Consider the following 14,599-nt stretch of genomic DNA (forward strand, 5'->3'; position numbering starts at 1 on the left):
AAGACACGGTGCCCGGTCAGGGCCCAGCTGGGAAGTCAGCTTCCTCTGGACCTCTGCTACCCCACAATTAAGTCCTGGCTGATTCTCTGTGCGAAAATGTAACAAAGAAGATGCTCTGTCTTTCTAATTTAAGTTTGTGATTGGTCACCCTCAGCCTGTCATTACCTCCCTCCAGTCAGGTGAAACACCAGTGGAGTCACCTGCTTCCACAGTGTTTATAGTGCCCACTTCCCCCAAGCCTCTCTGACACTGGCTGTGCCCAGGGCATGCCCCTCAGCCGCGCGGCTGCCCTGTCCAGGCCGGCCATTGCCCAGGGCTCACCCCCTGCAACTCCGGGCCTTCCCAGGTCCTGGCCTCGGTTACCCGACGCTTTGGGAGCTTCTCCGTTACCTGTGATGGACTTTCTATCAAGGACCTGGTCTGCTGTTAATGAAAGCAGAAGCCCCCCGCCCACTTTTTCTGACGCCATCTCTTTCCTTCTTAATGGTTCAGATGGTCTCTTTGTAAATGGAATCATTAGCCATCACGTCGACTACAAAAGTGTTTTCTTCTCCGTTTGGGGTTTGACTTTTAACATCATTTAAGGCATTTCTTCTTGCCAAACAGATTTTTTTAAAAGCTCTTTTTAGTGAAACACATCAAACATTTTCTACGGGGCTTTTGGCCTAAAGGCTTTCTTCATCCCATAACTATCAGTTCATCAGCCAGCACTTTCTTGTGGAGATATGTTCAGCTATTTTATGTTCAGATCTTTCAAACATCTGCAATGCCATTGTCACCTCCCACAGGAAGAAGAGGGAAATTCATGAGAAAGAGTCCTGAAATAGCTTGCATTTCATTAACTCAGAAAGTTCCGGATATCCTTTCTACATCTCCCTTTTAGCATAACGTTCTCTAATTAAAGAACAAATATATCATTTATGGTAGAAAATTTGGAAAGCACAGAAAAGCATAAGGAACAAAATAAACAGACAAAACCAATAGGAGCCCAACAGTCAGAGACAATCCCTGTTAGTACTGCGGTTTATTTCCAGTACAACTATAGTTTTTACAAAGCTGGGATTATACATTACAATAGATTTGATTCCTGATTTTTTTATTTAATATTGAGCCATTGGATTTTAGCTCTATATCATTGCAGATATATACATATATATATATATATATATATATATATATATAGTCTTCAAAAACATAATCTTAAAGGTCTATATAATATTATATTAAATAGGTGTAACATAGGGACAATTTTTCCAACAATTTGGAAGTGGATCAAAGAAAGTTAAATTAATGAATCAACAATGTACACATGATAAAAGTATTTTCAAACAACTCTTCTGATGAGTAAAACCAATTTCTACTCTGCCACTGTGTTTAAGTGCACACACCTGAAACTGAATATTTCCTAATTTCTGCCAGTTTGGAAGGAGACACATGATTTCTTGTTGGGGCCTTTTCCATCCGCACCTCAGAAGGCTCTGTGCCCAGGAGGAAGCCCCAGGACTAATTAACAAAGGATCCTGAAGCCCTCAAGTCCCCAACTGTCCCAATTCAGGGAAAACTAAAACTGTCCCCCCAAATTCCCATCCACACTTGCGAACCCAGGCTCCAGAGCAGGACACGACTGCCTTCTTTCCTGGAGGACTGGATCCTCAGCTGGGACAAAGGCACCACTCTGTCCTGTTCCTGGGTTGAGGCTAGATCTAGACAAGCGCAAGGTCTGCAGGTCAGGAGAGGAAGGAACAGAGAGCACGTGTGTGTTGGGTCACCTCCGACTTTCATTTGTCCCGATGTATTTGAGGACACGGGGTGGCTGACACCAACTGACATCTGAAGGTGGCGTCTCGTTTTGGGAGCGGCCGTCTTCACCTTGGGGAGCACAGTGGATCTGAGACGGAGCAGGATGGGCGGGAGGCCCTCCTGTGGGGGGCGCCTGCCGAGCGGCTGGGAGCGGCGCCTGGTCTCGGCCCTCCGGAGGCGGTGGTGGAGCAGCACTCATTCTGCGTGTGCACATCCCACGTTATCTCACTGGGCCTCACAGCAGCCCCGGGAGACTCTGTATCCTCACCGACCAGATGAAAACGGAGGCTCAGACATTCGGACAGCAAGCAGGCTCCACAGCCACTAAATAAAGGGCAGAGCTGGGGCTGAAGTGCAGACGCTGGTCCCCACGCCCAGGCTCCGACCCCAGCGCCCGATCCACCGTGAGCGCAGCGCTTGGCCGCCGGCCTGGCCGCCCGCGAGCCTGCGGAAGAACCGAGAGGCCGAGCGCGGCCCCAGAGGCAGGGCGGCCGGCGCCCGGCACAGGCAGCTACAGCTTCCATTCTCTCCATCTCGGGCGTTTGCCGTCAAACCTCGAGAGGGTCTGTGACTCCGCATGGATTTGTTCCGACAATAACCTGTCCACAGCCAGGCTGCCAGCGTGCTCTGCACACAGAGGATAATGAGATCCTATTTTTAAAGTATCATGCATTTAATTAACTGCCTAAATATGCTCGCATTTCCATCCATGGTCACTGCTCAGTTGAGAGCCATGTGTGTCTGATCCAAGCCAGAGTGGGACCCACCTGTGACCTGCGGTGAAGGGAGAAAGCCGGGCTGGTGAGCCGGCCTTTGCTCTTGGGCTGCTTCCCTTCAGTGCTCCTCCTCTGCCCATCAAATCCCCTTCCCAAGAAGTCTAGCATCAGGTGTTTAAAATGAGGGCACATGTTCAGCAGAGGGCTCCTGGGTATTTAAACTCCCTCAGCTACAGGTGTTCCAGGAGTGGAGGCGAGGCGAGGCCGCGGGAGGGAGAGGAAGCTGGGCTTTGTTCTTTATGCTGATAGTGATATGATTGTTAAATCAGTCCCCGTGTCTAAGAAACAGAAAAAGGGAGAAAAGCAGGCATCTCCTTCCTCTGATGAAAGGTGGCAGACCTGGCTCAAGAATGCAGGCTGGAGATAAGAGGTGAGGTAAGAGGTAACCACCACCAGCAAGCCCGCGGCCCCACGCCATGCGGAGCTGGTTTGGGGATATGCTTGTGCTGGGTCACAGCCATGTCTAAGGGCTTCACTCCCATCCTCCTTGTCTTCCTCTGTGACATGGCCACTCTGCAACGCTGTGGGCATTAGATAATTCAGGGTGTTTATCAGAGAATCCACCACTTAGTAAGCTCACACTGACCTTGGAGAATCCCAGTGTTTCCCTCCAATTACAGCAATTCCAGAACAAGACAGCAGGTGCCACCCGGGCCTCCTGGCTGGCCTTCATGGTGCTCACACCAGCCAGCCGCCTCCAGGTGTTGCGCTGAGAAACCCAGACCAGCCCTCGTCACGACAGAGCCATCGCCTGACTCCCTGCCAGCTCTCAATCACAGCACCCCACACCTTCCTGGGAGGCTGTCCCCAGGGCTCCCTTCAGGTCTGGCAGCACCCAGCCCACCTCCCCAGCCCAGCCTCCTCCCTGCCAGGCTGCCAGGGGTGGGGCACTCACTTCTCTCCCAAAGCAGACAATTAGGGGAGCATTACGGTGCCTTCTCAGGCAAAACAAGGAGAGGCAGATGGGAGCCCAGGCCGGTCACTCTGCAGAGCTGGGCTGCGGTGGACAGCCAGTGTCCACCTGGGACCTCTCAATCAAAACTTAAGTAGCCACTAACAGGACTCATCTGACTAAAAACACTAATTAAGCACAAAGCAGGAGGACCTGCCTGAACTTGGGACCTGGAGCAAGCAGAGTGCGTTGGCTCTGGTCCCTAAACTCGGACAGGGGTCGTGGTCAGTGGTTCCCTGTTCCCTGTCAAGCGATGCTCCCCCCACATGGGCCCAGATAGTGTCCCCACACCTTGGCCGCCCAGACCACACGCCCCTCGTGGGACTCCCCAGAGTTCCTTCAGCCGTATCCCTCCTGTCCTGACCCCCACATAGTACAGCACCCAAAAATGCCCTGAACCAAGACAGCGACCCCCTGGTTGGGCAGATGAAGAGGGTCTCGGGAACCCTGTGCTTTCCTGGAAGAATTGTGACAAAGTAGACTGTCCCATTTCGCTGTCCCCACTGCCCCCAAGAGGCACAGAACCCCCAGGATGCTTTGAAGGGCCTTTAAGGGACTATCCCCATGCTCACACATTGCTACTTTCACGTAACGGCACTGAGGTCGGGGTGACATCAAGTCGCCTATCCATTTCCTGTAGCTTTGGTCCCCTTGTGTCCCTGGTGGACCAGCATGTGGCCCAGGCACCAAGTCCTGGGGATGCTCAAGTGGCTGGGAGGAACAGGGACATTAGTCACATAGACCCAAAACGCTTTTCTCCCTGTTGGACGGGCCCCACTCCAAAAAGTTCCCAAGTTCCACTCACAAAGCAGTTTAAGTGCTAACCATCTGAGGAGCTGCACCTGTAAGTTTCACTGTGGATGGAACCGTGCGCCCTTAATGTGGGAAACGCATCTTCTCCTCTTGTCCCCAGGACACTGCACGTGCTGAGTTGTCCCAGGTGCAGAGTGAGTGCTGGTGGGAGAAAAAATGACCACAGCAGCTGTCATGCCAGCTATAAAGAATTCTTCAAATGTGCTTCGAGCTCAGAGATGAGCAAGGTCATCACTGACGGCTGGAGCCTCCCAAGCTTAGGCGCCAGCGTTTGCAGTGTCACCGTGGAGCACGGTGTCAGACATGCCATTGTTTCATTACTTGTGGAGTGAAATGTGTCACCTCCAGTGACTGCACGGGGTCAGGCCAGGTCACAGCCACTCCCTGGCATTAATGGACTTGACCGCTCATCCATGCTTTGGGTGCAGGAGTAGAACCAGCTCCTAGAGCCTGTGGGTCTGTGCAGGGTGAAATTTGGACGCCAGAGCCTTGGTCTGCTGTGTCGGGACTCCATCAATCCCCCACACTGCTGAGCTTGGAGACCCCCGCCTTCCTCCAGCCTGGGTGACAGCAAGGACATCTGACCAGACAGGAGGAACCTATGGGATAAATCAGGGGCCAGATGACTCTGCAGAGGTGACAGGCCTGCCCCATAAACTGCTGCATTATTCTAACCCCAACAGGCCGTGGCTGGGGGATGACCATCAATCTGGTCTAGTCTGTTTACAAGAAAGATCAAAATAGAAGCTGGAGAGGAGCAAGGTCAGTGGCTGGAACCCTTCCCCACCTGCTGCAGGTGCTGGACTAGAGCCCTGGAAACGTCTCCTGGGAGAATGGAGGCCTCCCTCCCCAGGCCCCACCCAGGGACCACCGCCACAAACCCTCCGGAAAAAAGAGCTCTCAGGGTGCCTGGAGCCCCAACAAGACATTTTATTTTAAGAAAACAAGCATTTTCTCAGGACCAATGTATCATCATTACCTAAGGGCCAATAAACTGGGTGTTGGGAACACCTTCTCCTAGCCTCCTTTGAGGGCTAACTTGCCTCTGGGGGAAAATGTAGGTGAGACGGGCACTCGATCCAGATCCAAGGCTTTGAATGTGATGTTTTTTCTTTGGGGGGGGGGGTGGCTTGTGTATCTGTACCTGCCTCAAGGATAACTAGACAGGTAGGAGGTACGACCAATCCTTTTTCTTGCAAAACCATCCAGCACAGAAGGAGTATACAGATAAATGTCAGTTCAAGCCAGGGCTCACTCATCAGCTTCTGATAAGAATGGTACAAACAATAAGGCTACTGCTTTGGACATAGATGCCCAGTGGTCCTCCAGGCACAGCCCCCAGACCACCCACAGCACCCGGACCTGGCAGAAACAGACTCTAAGGCCTCAAGCCAAGCTGTGTTCTCACAGGCCCTCTAGGTGCTTCAGATGCCAAAGTATTAAAAGAATAATAAATATCTTCAACAATAAAGATAAATTAAAAGAAGCAGAATGAGGCGGCAGGTGCTCACCCCCAGGACATTCTGACCTCACGGCTCTGGCACTCGAGTAGGACATTAGACCTCCCGGAACTGCCTGGCTGAGGCCCACGCAGGTCTCGATGATCCCTGTGCCTGGACGTGCAGCCACTTCCATTTTAAAGAGTAAACTCTCAAGGGGTTACTTGCCTTTTAAGAAGTTAATACAGAAACTTGGTAGGTGCCCTGGTCGGGTTGCTCAGCAGGTTAGAGCATCGCCCCATACACCAAGGCTGTGGGTTCGATCCCTGGTCGGGGCGCATACAAGAATCAACCAATGATGCCATAAATGAGCGGAACAGCAAGTCTCCCTCTTCCTCTCTCTCTAAAAACATCAATTACAAATTTATTTTTTAAAAATTTGGTAGAGGGTACGCCCCCCGAGGGGACGGGTAACAGGTGAGGGCTGCACTGTGGCCACATACTGAGTCCAAGGGAGCCCTGTGCGCAGACACAGCAGGCACTTACCATCCGTGCGCCACTTCTTTAAAAAACAGATTCATCGAAACATGTAAACGTCAACGAGTATTAAATAGCCATTACTTTAAAAAGCGATAGCTTGGAGCAACAGACGAGCTGTAACTTCCTCACTAATATTTAACCCGTCACCCATCAGCTCGTCTTACATTCTGTTTTAAAATCAAAAACTTCTCAGTAATTTCACTTGAACTTGCCAGCAGCGCAGCCTGAACTGGCTCTCGCTGGCTGACTCCTAAGCCCCCTGCTCTGTGTCTGCCAGGGGACCCAGCCTCTGGGTTCTGGTCCTCAAGGAAGGGACACACTGCTTAGCCTGGGTGGCAGGAGATGGGACATCTTGGGACACGCAGGGCCTGGGGGTGGGGCAATGCCCGGGGAGGACAGGGGCGAGGGGTGCACATCGTCACGGCCAAAGGGAGCGTGGGACCACGCTCCTGGTCAGCCACGTGGCAGGAAAGACACTGCAGGGACAGGAAGCAGCGTCAGGAGGGCGGTGAACGAGGCGGCAGCCGTCCAGGACACGGGCCACTGAGGCCAAGGTTCCGGGGACGTCAGAAAATGTAACAACAGGGACACGGAGTGATGGGAGTCAAGAACCTGGAGACACGGTAACAAGACATAGGTGCTGGCCACAAAATGTCCCCATACCTGTTCCACCAGGACAGGTGGCCACAGAGCAAAGCACAGAGCCCGGGGACCGGGCCACGGGCACTGCCCGGAGCAGGCTGGCGTGAAGGCCGGCAGGTGTTTACGTTATCCCCGGTCTGGCTGCATTTTCTGTACAGTGGCCCGTGGTCTGCAGCCACCCGCCCTCATCCTCTGCTAGAAATGCGTCTGCCCCAGCAGCTGAGCACAGAGCAGGAGCTGAGTGGAGACGCCAGGCTGAGGGCGGACAGTCAGGCCTGGGCCCTGCTCCTCACCCGCGTGCGGCTCTGGCAGCTTCCGTCACCATCTGCACCCAGCCCTCTCCTGGAAACAGGCAGCGGGGGGCGGGACTGGGCCGTCTCGACTACCTCTCAGTTCCAACGCTGGTGTGGGCCCGGACCTGCATGTTCCCGCAAAGTCACATCAAAAACGAGCGCATGCCCGATGGCAGCCGGCTTCCCGGCTGCTGGTTGCCCAGGCTTCCTCCAGGGCCCACAGTGCAGTCGGTGGGAAGCAGCTCTGATCTTTTCGGTTGTTTGTGGGACCACAGGGCGAAGAAGACAGAGGGGATGTTCAGTGTCAACTCTAGTCTCTGTGCCCTGAGGTCAGAGGTGGGGTGGGGACCAGGCAGTGCAGAAAAGTGTCCTAGACACATGGAGACAGTGACATAAACAGTTCCTCTCGCCCCCCTCGCCTCCCCGAGGGCCTGGCCACCCCGGCTACGTGCTTCCCGGCACCCAGCGGAGGCAAGGGGATGGACAGGCGGCCGTCTGGCCCTGAAGGCCCATTAGAGCCGTACCAGGCAGCCGCGGTTCAGGCTTGAAGTCACACACTTAGCAAGCATCTGTTGGGACCCAACACCCCTCCCTTGGGGACACAGGGAGGGGAATGTAGGGACGTGGACACGGGCACAGGCAGCTGGCAGGACACAGGCCCCGGCCAGGAGCAGAGTCGTCTCCACCCCCACTCCCTGCCCCCGGCTCTCATGTCCCCCCCTGCCCTGTCCACCACACGTCCACACAGCCACTCTCTCCAGAGCACGGCTGGAAACAAGGCTTGGCGAAGGCAGAGGCAGATGGGGACATAGGGTGTCCAGGATGTCACGCAGACAGCCGCCTGCACTGGTGCGGTCACCTCTGCCGATGGCCCAGCCTGAGGTGGAGACGGGAGGAGGCCGGGCTGGGGACACAGGGAAACACGGTTCTCACCTGCACGGCCCTCAGTCCGCACGAGCCTGCGAAGGTGGGTGTGCGGGTGGAGCGGGGAGGGCGGGGGGCGCAGAAGGGCCTCTCTGCTCTGCTCCAGCGGCTGGTGCCCAAGTGACCTCCCTTCCCCGGTGGGCTAGGGGCCCCCTCGACGCAAGTCAGCCTGGTGTCAAAACAGGATAAAGACAACAAACATCCTGAGAAGTCCTGCGTGTCATGGCCCCTCTCATGACCACTGTGTCCCCCAAGCTAACGGGGCTCGGTGAAGACCCACGTGTTGTCTTGCTTCTGTGACTAGTAAGCCTGTCCCCTCCTGGGCAGCCCTGCTGCTGTCCCCCACCTCCCAGGACACCATCTCTGAGGGTCAGGACTCCTTACAGGTGCTCCCCAGCTTACGCACCGCACTTCGGTCCTATAACGTAGGGAGGACGATGGGACAGCACTGTCCATACAGCTGCCTTAAGAACGAAACAGCCAATATCTGTAAAAGATTAAACGGCACCTGGTCCACACTAAGCACAGAGCGGGTGCGAGTCGTTGCTCTCGAGCATGCCTGGTTCCTCTCTCCGCTGACCACTCTTCCTGACAACTCCCAATTGGGGGGATCATGTCACTTTTCAGTTATTCATTGTCACACCTGCTCCTCGCTGACCGTGTGGCTCTGGCCCTTGAATTTCTCAAAAAAGGGATGCTGACTTACCAACTGTCCCATCTCCAGCACCAAGCGCCTGGCATTGGGCAGGCCTCTGAGAAAGGTGTGTTGAATTAACTTAGATGGGACACTAATAATCATACCTTAATGGGTGGTAACTGTTCTAGGCGTGTGCTAAGAAGTTTATTTGTATTAAGTAGTTTCTTTACATTTCATCTCACATGTTCATATGTTCTCTGCTTCATATCTTGGAAGTTTGGCTTCCTGAGCAAAAAGGACTTAACTCAGAGGAGAAGTCACTGGAGAGGCGAAGGCAAGCGGGTCCTTGGCACACACGACCGACGCGAGTCACCCTGGAAGCCAACACACAAAGCCGGCGATTCTAAGGCCAAGGGAGGCTTTGGGAGGGAAGAGCTAGGTTCAGAGAAGAGAGCATGTAACCCAGACATATGTCTACAAAAGTGAGGAGGTCCCCAAAGTGACAGGAAATGAGGCCCATGGGCCGCTCGACTTTTATGACCATGTCCATATCTACATCTATATAAAAATAGCGCCAAAACGGAAGCTGGCCGGTGCGGCCGGTGCTGGGCAGGTCTCCGAGGCTGGAGGAAAGCGCCAGAATGCCAAGGGCGCTTTTCTTGGGGACGAGGCGACATCCCATGTTCAGACGGACAGGAGGACAGTGCAGCGGCTCATGAAGGGACAAAGGGATGTCGCCTTGACAGACGGCATAGGGAGGCAGGACCCCTCGGCAGCTGGTTCCCGCGTGTCCCTGAAGGACAACTAGGAAGTGGAAGCAAAGCTGACAGGAGGGAGCTGGCCACCCAGACGGGTGATGTGACACCGACAAAGCCCTTTCACTCTATTACCTGATTTTATGGATTTCATTGCAAAATGGCTTCGGGGGTTCAGAATAAACCATTGAGGCGAGGCTTTGGGCAGGAACTTGTAGACTTTCTTTTCAATTGACAGCCACAGTGTCTTTGTTTCACTGGAACCCGAAAGAAGAGAGGGTAAGGTCACGCGGCATAGCTCTACCCTTTAAAAATGTTTCCTAACTTTGACCATGAGAAAAATAGCTTCAGCTTAAGTGACAGGAAAAAAGAAAGAAAGAGAAAACCCAAGTCAACAAAACAGGATTGGGGGCCGTTAGGCCCAGCCAGTGCTAATGTGAAAGTCAGGGGAAGGGGGCTGCCTGAGCCCCCAGCCTTCCCAGCTCCGTCTGCCAAGGCTGCAGCCCAGGGTGTGGTTCCGGAGCCCACCTGCGTCACACTGAGAAGCTACAAGCTGTCGCTCAAAGAGCTCTAACAGGACAACTCCAACTGAAACGCCAACACAACCTGCTTAGGCCTGTGGTTACTTCTGCAGCCCATGACATTTAGTTCCAACAAAGGCTTTTCCAATACATGGGTAATTTCAAAAATTGTATGGCCCTGGCCAGGTGGCTCAGCTGGTCCCATGCACAGGACACTGGCAGGTTCGGCTCTCAGTCAGGGCACATACCTAGGCTTCGGGTTGGTTCCCCGGTCAGGGCACACATGGGAAGCAGCTATCAGTGCTTTTCTCTCCCATTGGTTCTCACTCCTATCTCCCTTCCTCTCTCTCTAAAACCAATAAGCATGTCCTTGGGTGATGATTACAAAACAATATTGTCTAAAAGCAAAATAGAGCCAAGGGACTGGCCATCACACCGTCACCACCATCATATGACTCAGGTGACAGCATGTCCTCCCTGAACCACACAAGTGGCCTGGGGATTTGGATGTTTCAGAGTGAGAGCCTCTCAGTCACTGACAACGTCACTGCCCTTAACCTTGTCTTCAACCCCTTCCCCGTCCACAGGATTCTTCAAAAGTCCCCGTTACGGTTGAATTGCGGCCCCCAGACAATATCAGTTCTAACCCCTGGTATCTATGGATGTGACTTTATTTAGAAATACGGTGTTGGCAGATGTAATTGGTTTAAGATGAGGTCACAATGAATTAGTGTGGGCTCTAAGCCAGCATGACCGATGTCCTTTTAAGATGAGAAGAGGAGCAGAGACTGGACTAATGCGGACACAGCCAAGGAGCATCTGGGCCGCTGGAAGCTGTGAGAGGCAAGGAAGGGTCCCACATGGAGGCTCAGGAGCCAACGTGGCCCTGTCAGCACCTTGACTTCATAGCCGCCAAAACCATGAGAGAATAAATTTCTGTTTTAAACCACCCAGTTTATGGGACTGTTAGGGTGGGCCAGGGACACTCAGAGAAGGGGCGGTGGATGCCTAGTGTGCAGGTGGGGCAGAGGTGGGCCGTGTCACCACGGAGCCCGCGTCTTGTGTAGTAACCGTCAGACCCCAGGGGAGTGAGAGCTGTGGTGTGCAGAGACGGGGCACTTTCCCCCGTAAGGGTGGCCGCAGCTGGCACCTGAGCACTGAGTGATGGAGGCTGAGGCCCCATTCCCAAGGCTGAGTTTGCCGCTGTGCTGTCCAAATACCCCACGTCCTGCCTGCTTCTTAGCTGAGTCTGTTCATTACTGACCAGGGCAAATTCACGTTTTCCACTGTGATTCTAGGTATCTGTTTTTTCTTATAGTTGTTCCAGTTTTCACCTTGCTTATCTCTAGTCCATTTGGGGGGAGCAATATTAAAATATTTGGGTCACCTCAGGAACCATCATTGAGTTGAGAAATTTCACATGATTTCACTGTTTCCATTTGCCTGTATATTTATAATCATTTGGGGTCAAGTAGCACTCTTGTTTTTTACAGTCTGACTCCTGATTTTAATGTGACCACTCAGTCACTTGCTATGTAATTACTGGGACATCTGGATTGAGATTTCCATCTTATTTTGTACTTTATTATCCCGTCTGTCTCTCTTTCAGTCATTGTTGTTTCATTTCCATTCTTACTCTCTATGAGTTTGTAAATCAGACCCTCTTACTTAATCCTACTGATACCCAGGAAATGAAAGCATGAATCTTACTTTACAGAAGTAGAATGTCAATTAATGTCCCCCCTCCTCTTGGGCAATAGCAGAACCTCGGAACACCAGCTGCTCTGCTCCTTTGGGAACCGAGCTTCGAGGCTGAGAATTAAACATCTTCTTTCCCAAGTGCAGGCGGTTGGCGGCATCCTTTAGACGCACCCACAATTCACTATTTCTTCCCCTTCTTTCTGTCCTGCATCTCAGCTCTGCCTCTGGGAACATTTATTTCTGCCTTAAGTATATCCTGTCAAATTTTATTTATTGCAGAACAAACTCTGCCTTTTGTTAAAAATATGTCTTTATTGATTTCAGAGAGGAAGGGAGAGAGAGAGAGAGAAACATCAATGATGAGACAGTCACTGATCGGCTGCCTCCTGCACGCCCCCCATTGGGGATCGAGCCCACAACCCGGGCCTGTGCCCTGACCAGGAATCAAACCTCAATATCCTGGATCCTAGGTCGATGTTCAACCGCTGAGCCACACCGGCTGGGCCAAACTATGCCTTTTGATTATCTGTCTGAAAATGCCCTCATTTTACCATGTATCAAATTTTCGGGTGACATGCATTCTCTTTCAGGATATTACAGACAGACCACTGTTTTGTGGTTCTCATTATTTCTGTGTAAAAGTTAGCTAAATGCATGACGGTCACTCCTGTGAATATCATAGGTTTCCCCTCAGTCTGGCTGCCGCAGAAATATTTTAAGTACATATTGTAGAAAATTTAAAACATTTCCCAAGTTAGAAAGAATCATCTAGTAAACACCTTTGTGCCCAGATCCCAGCTTCAATCATTAGCATTTTGCCACTTTTGCAGATGCTATGCACATTAGTCGTTTGCCTTGTCCAGCTGGAGTATTTTAGAGCAGATCCGTCCTTTCCTCTGTGTACAAGGCAGGCCCTGTGTTATGGTGGCCCAGGGACACTCAGAGCGGGGAGGGTGGATGTCTAGTGTGGGGGGGCAGAGGTGCGCGCGTCCTGTGTAATAACCGTGTAGAGCTGGGCGAGGGGAGAAGTGTGGGGTGCAGAGACTGACTGATGAGGGCTTTGTTAACAGGAGCACCGGGCCATTACCCCAACCGGCAAAATTAACAAGGACACCTTAACTCTTCTCACACCCATTCTCGGTTCAAATGTCCCACCTGTCCCAAAGGTGCCTTCTGCTACAGGTGTGTGGGAATTGGGTCTAATCAAGCCCCCCACCCGCTATGGCGGTTGTTTCTCTTAAGACTATTATACGGCAAGGGCCCTGTCTTCATCCCCCCCCCCCCCCCCCGCCCACTATAGATTTGCCCGAGAAACCAGATAATTTACTAGAAAGACCCATGTTCTCATTGGCTTTCTCAAGCTGTCCACTAATTCTTTCAGAAGCCTGTGAGCTGGCCGTCAGACCATCGTGGGGAAGGGCACGTAATAAGAATAAGCCACTAACTACAGGTAGGAGTTTTCCTCCTGACCTTGGGAAACAGGGATGAAACAAGGCTGTAAAAAATACACTTCAAAGCAGGCCAAGGGCAGGATGCGCTTTGCCTTGGTCGCTGTGCCGGGACCCTGACCCCCTCGGGAGTTGGCCTCAGGAACGCTGACCACTCTTTGGTCCCAGAAACCTGCTGAGCTGTTTGTAACGTCACAGATTAGCCACCTGGTTATCGAACTTTGGCCCCTGAAGGCCGGACTGCAGACCCTCCCCCACTCCCCCTGTGGCACTAGCAGCTCCAGCTGCACGCAGTTCCCTTCTCCTCACTGGTATATAACAGCCGACTGGCGAGGGGGGTCAGAGCAGGATTTCCAGGGTGACCGACTGCTCCCCCCATACTGCCGGCAGTGTTGGAATAAATGCTCGTATGATTCAGCCCCGTCTCTGCTTAATTGGCTTAAGTGGTGACCAGTGGCCTCGGACCCATTGTGTCCGGTACCAAGACCTCAAGGTTTAATTACTCAGGTAAAACATATTCCAGGCAGGTATCCCTGTTCCCCGTGTATTCATGATGCTGGGATGTCTGGTTTTATGCCCAGTGACTCTGAGGCTGACCGGTGGTTGTGAGTGGTGCCACTGAGACCGCCACGATGAGTCCCCCACCCCGGCCCCGGGTTGAGGATGGCTGCCTGGACCTGTGACTTCCTTAGAGAGTGAGAGTGACGGCTTTCCTCCTCTGCCATTCCTTCCACATTCTGCCCCTTGATGATGTTGGGAGACTCTACACCTCTGGCCACTGTGATTATGAACAAGTCCAGTCTGTATCGAAGATCCCCTCTCCCGTCATTTAATCCCTTCCTCACTGGATTCCAAGGGACAGGGAGCGAAAGAGGGTGTGTGGGGGGCGCTTGGTTCCATGTCCTCCTCTCTCTGTCTCCCCAACGCTGTGGCCTCTGAGGTTGGGGACAGGAGGGAATGGACGAGGCAGGGTCGTTCCTAATGAACAGCATTCCTGGCCCTTCCCTGAACAGTCCTAATCCATGTGTCCCGCTGTCTTCTGCTCTGAAGACGTGTGGCTGTCGTGGGGATGTCCCCTGCAGTCAGCACCCTGTGGCCCTGCCCATGGTCCTGCTCCCTCCTGGAACCCCTGTGCTCCTTCACATGACCCAGGAACCCTGAGGTCCCCTCTGGCACTCTGAAGGCTTGGCTGCCATTTCCTGCCCGCGGTCACCACACTCAGGCTCCTTCTTGCCCCGCAGACTCGGGTCATTTCTGCAAACCTGCACGCCTGCTTCCTCGCAGGACGGCATGGAGTGACAACTCTCCTGAGCCCTCCCTCACTGCGGTCGCTCCGGTGGAGGCCAAGGTAGGAGTGG

This window comes from Miniopterus schreibersii (genome assembly GCF_964146895.1).
Source record: "Miniopterus schreibersii genome assembly, chromosome: 19".
Classification (NCBI taxonomy): domain Eukaryota; kingdom Metazoa; phylum Chordata; class Mammalia; order Chiroptera; family Miniopteridae; genus Miniopterus; species Miniopterus schreibersii.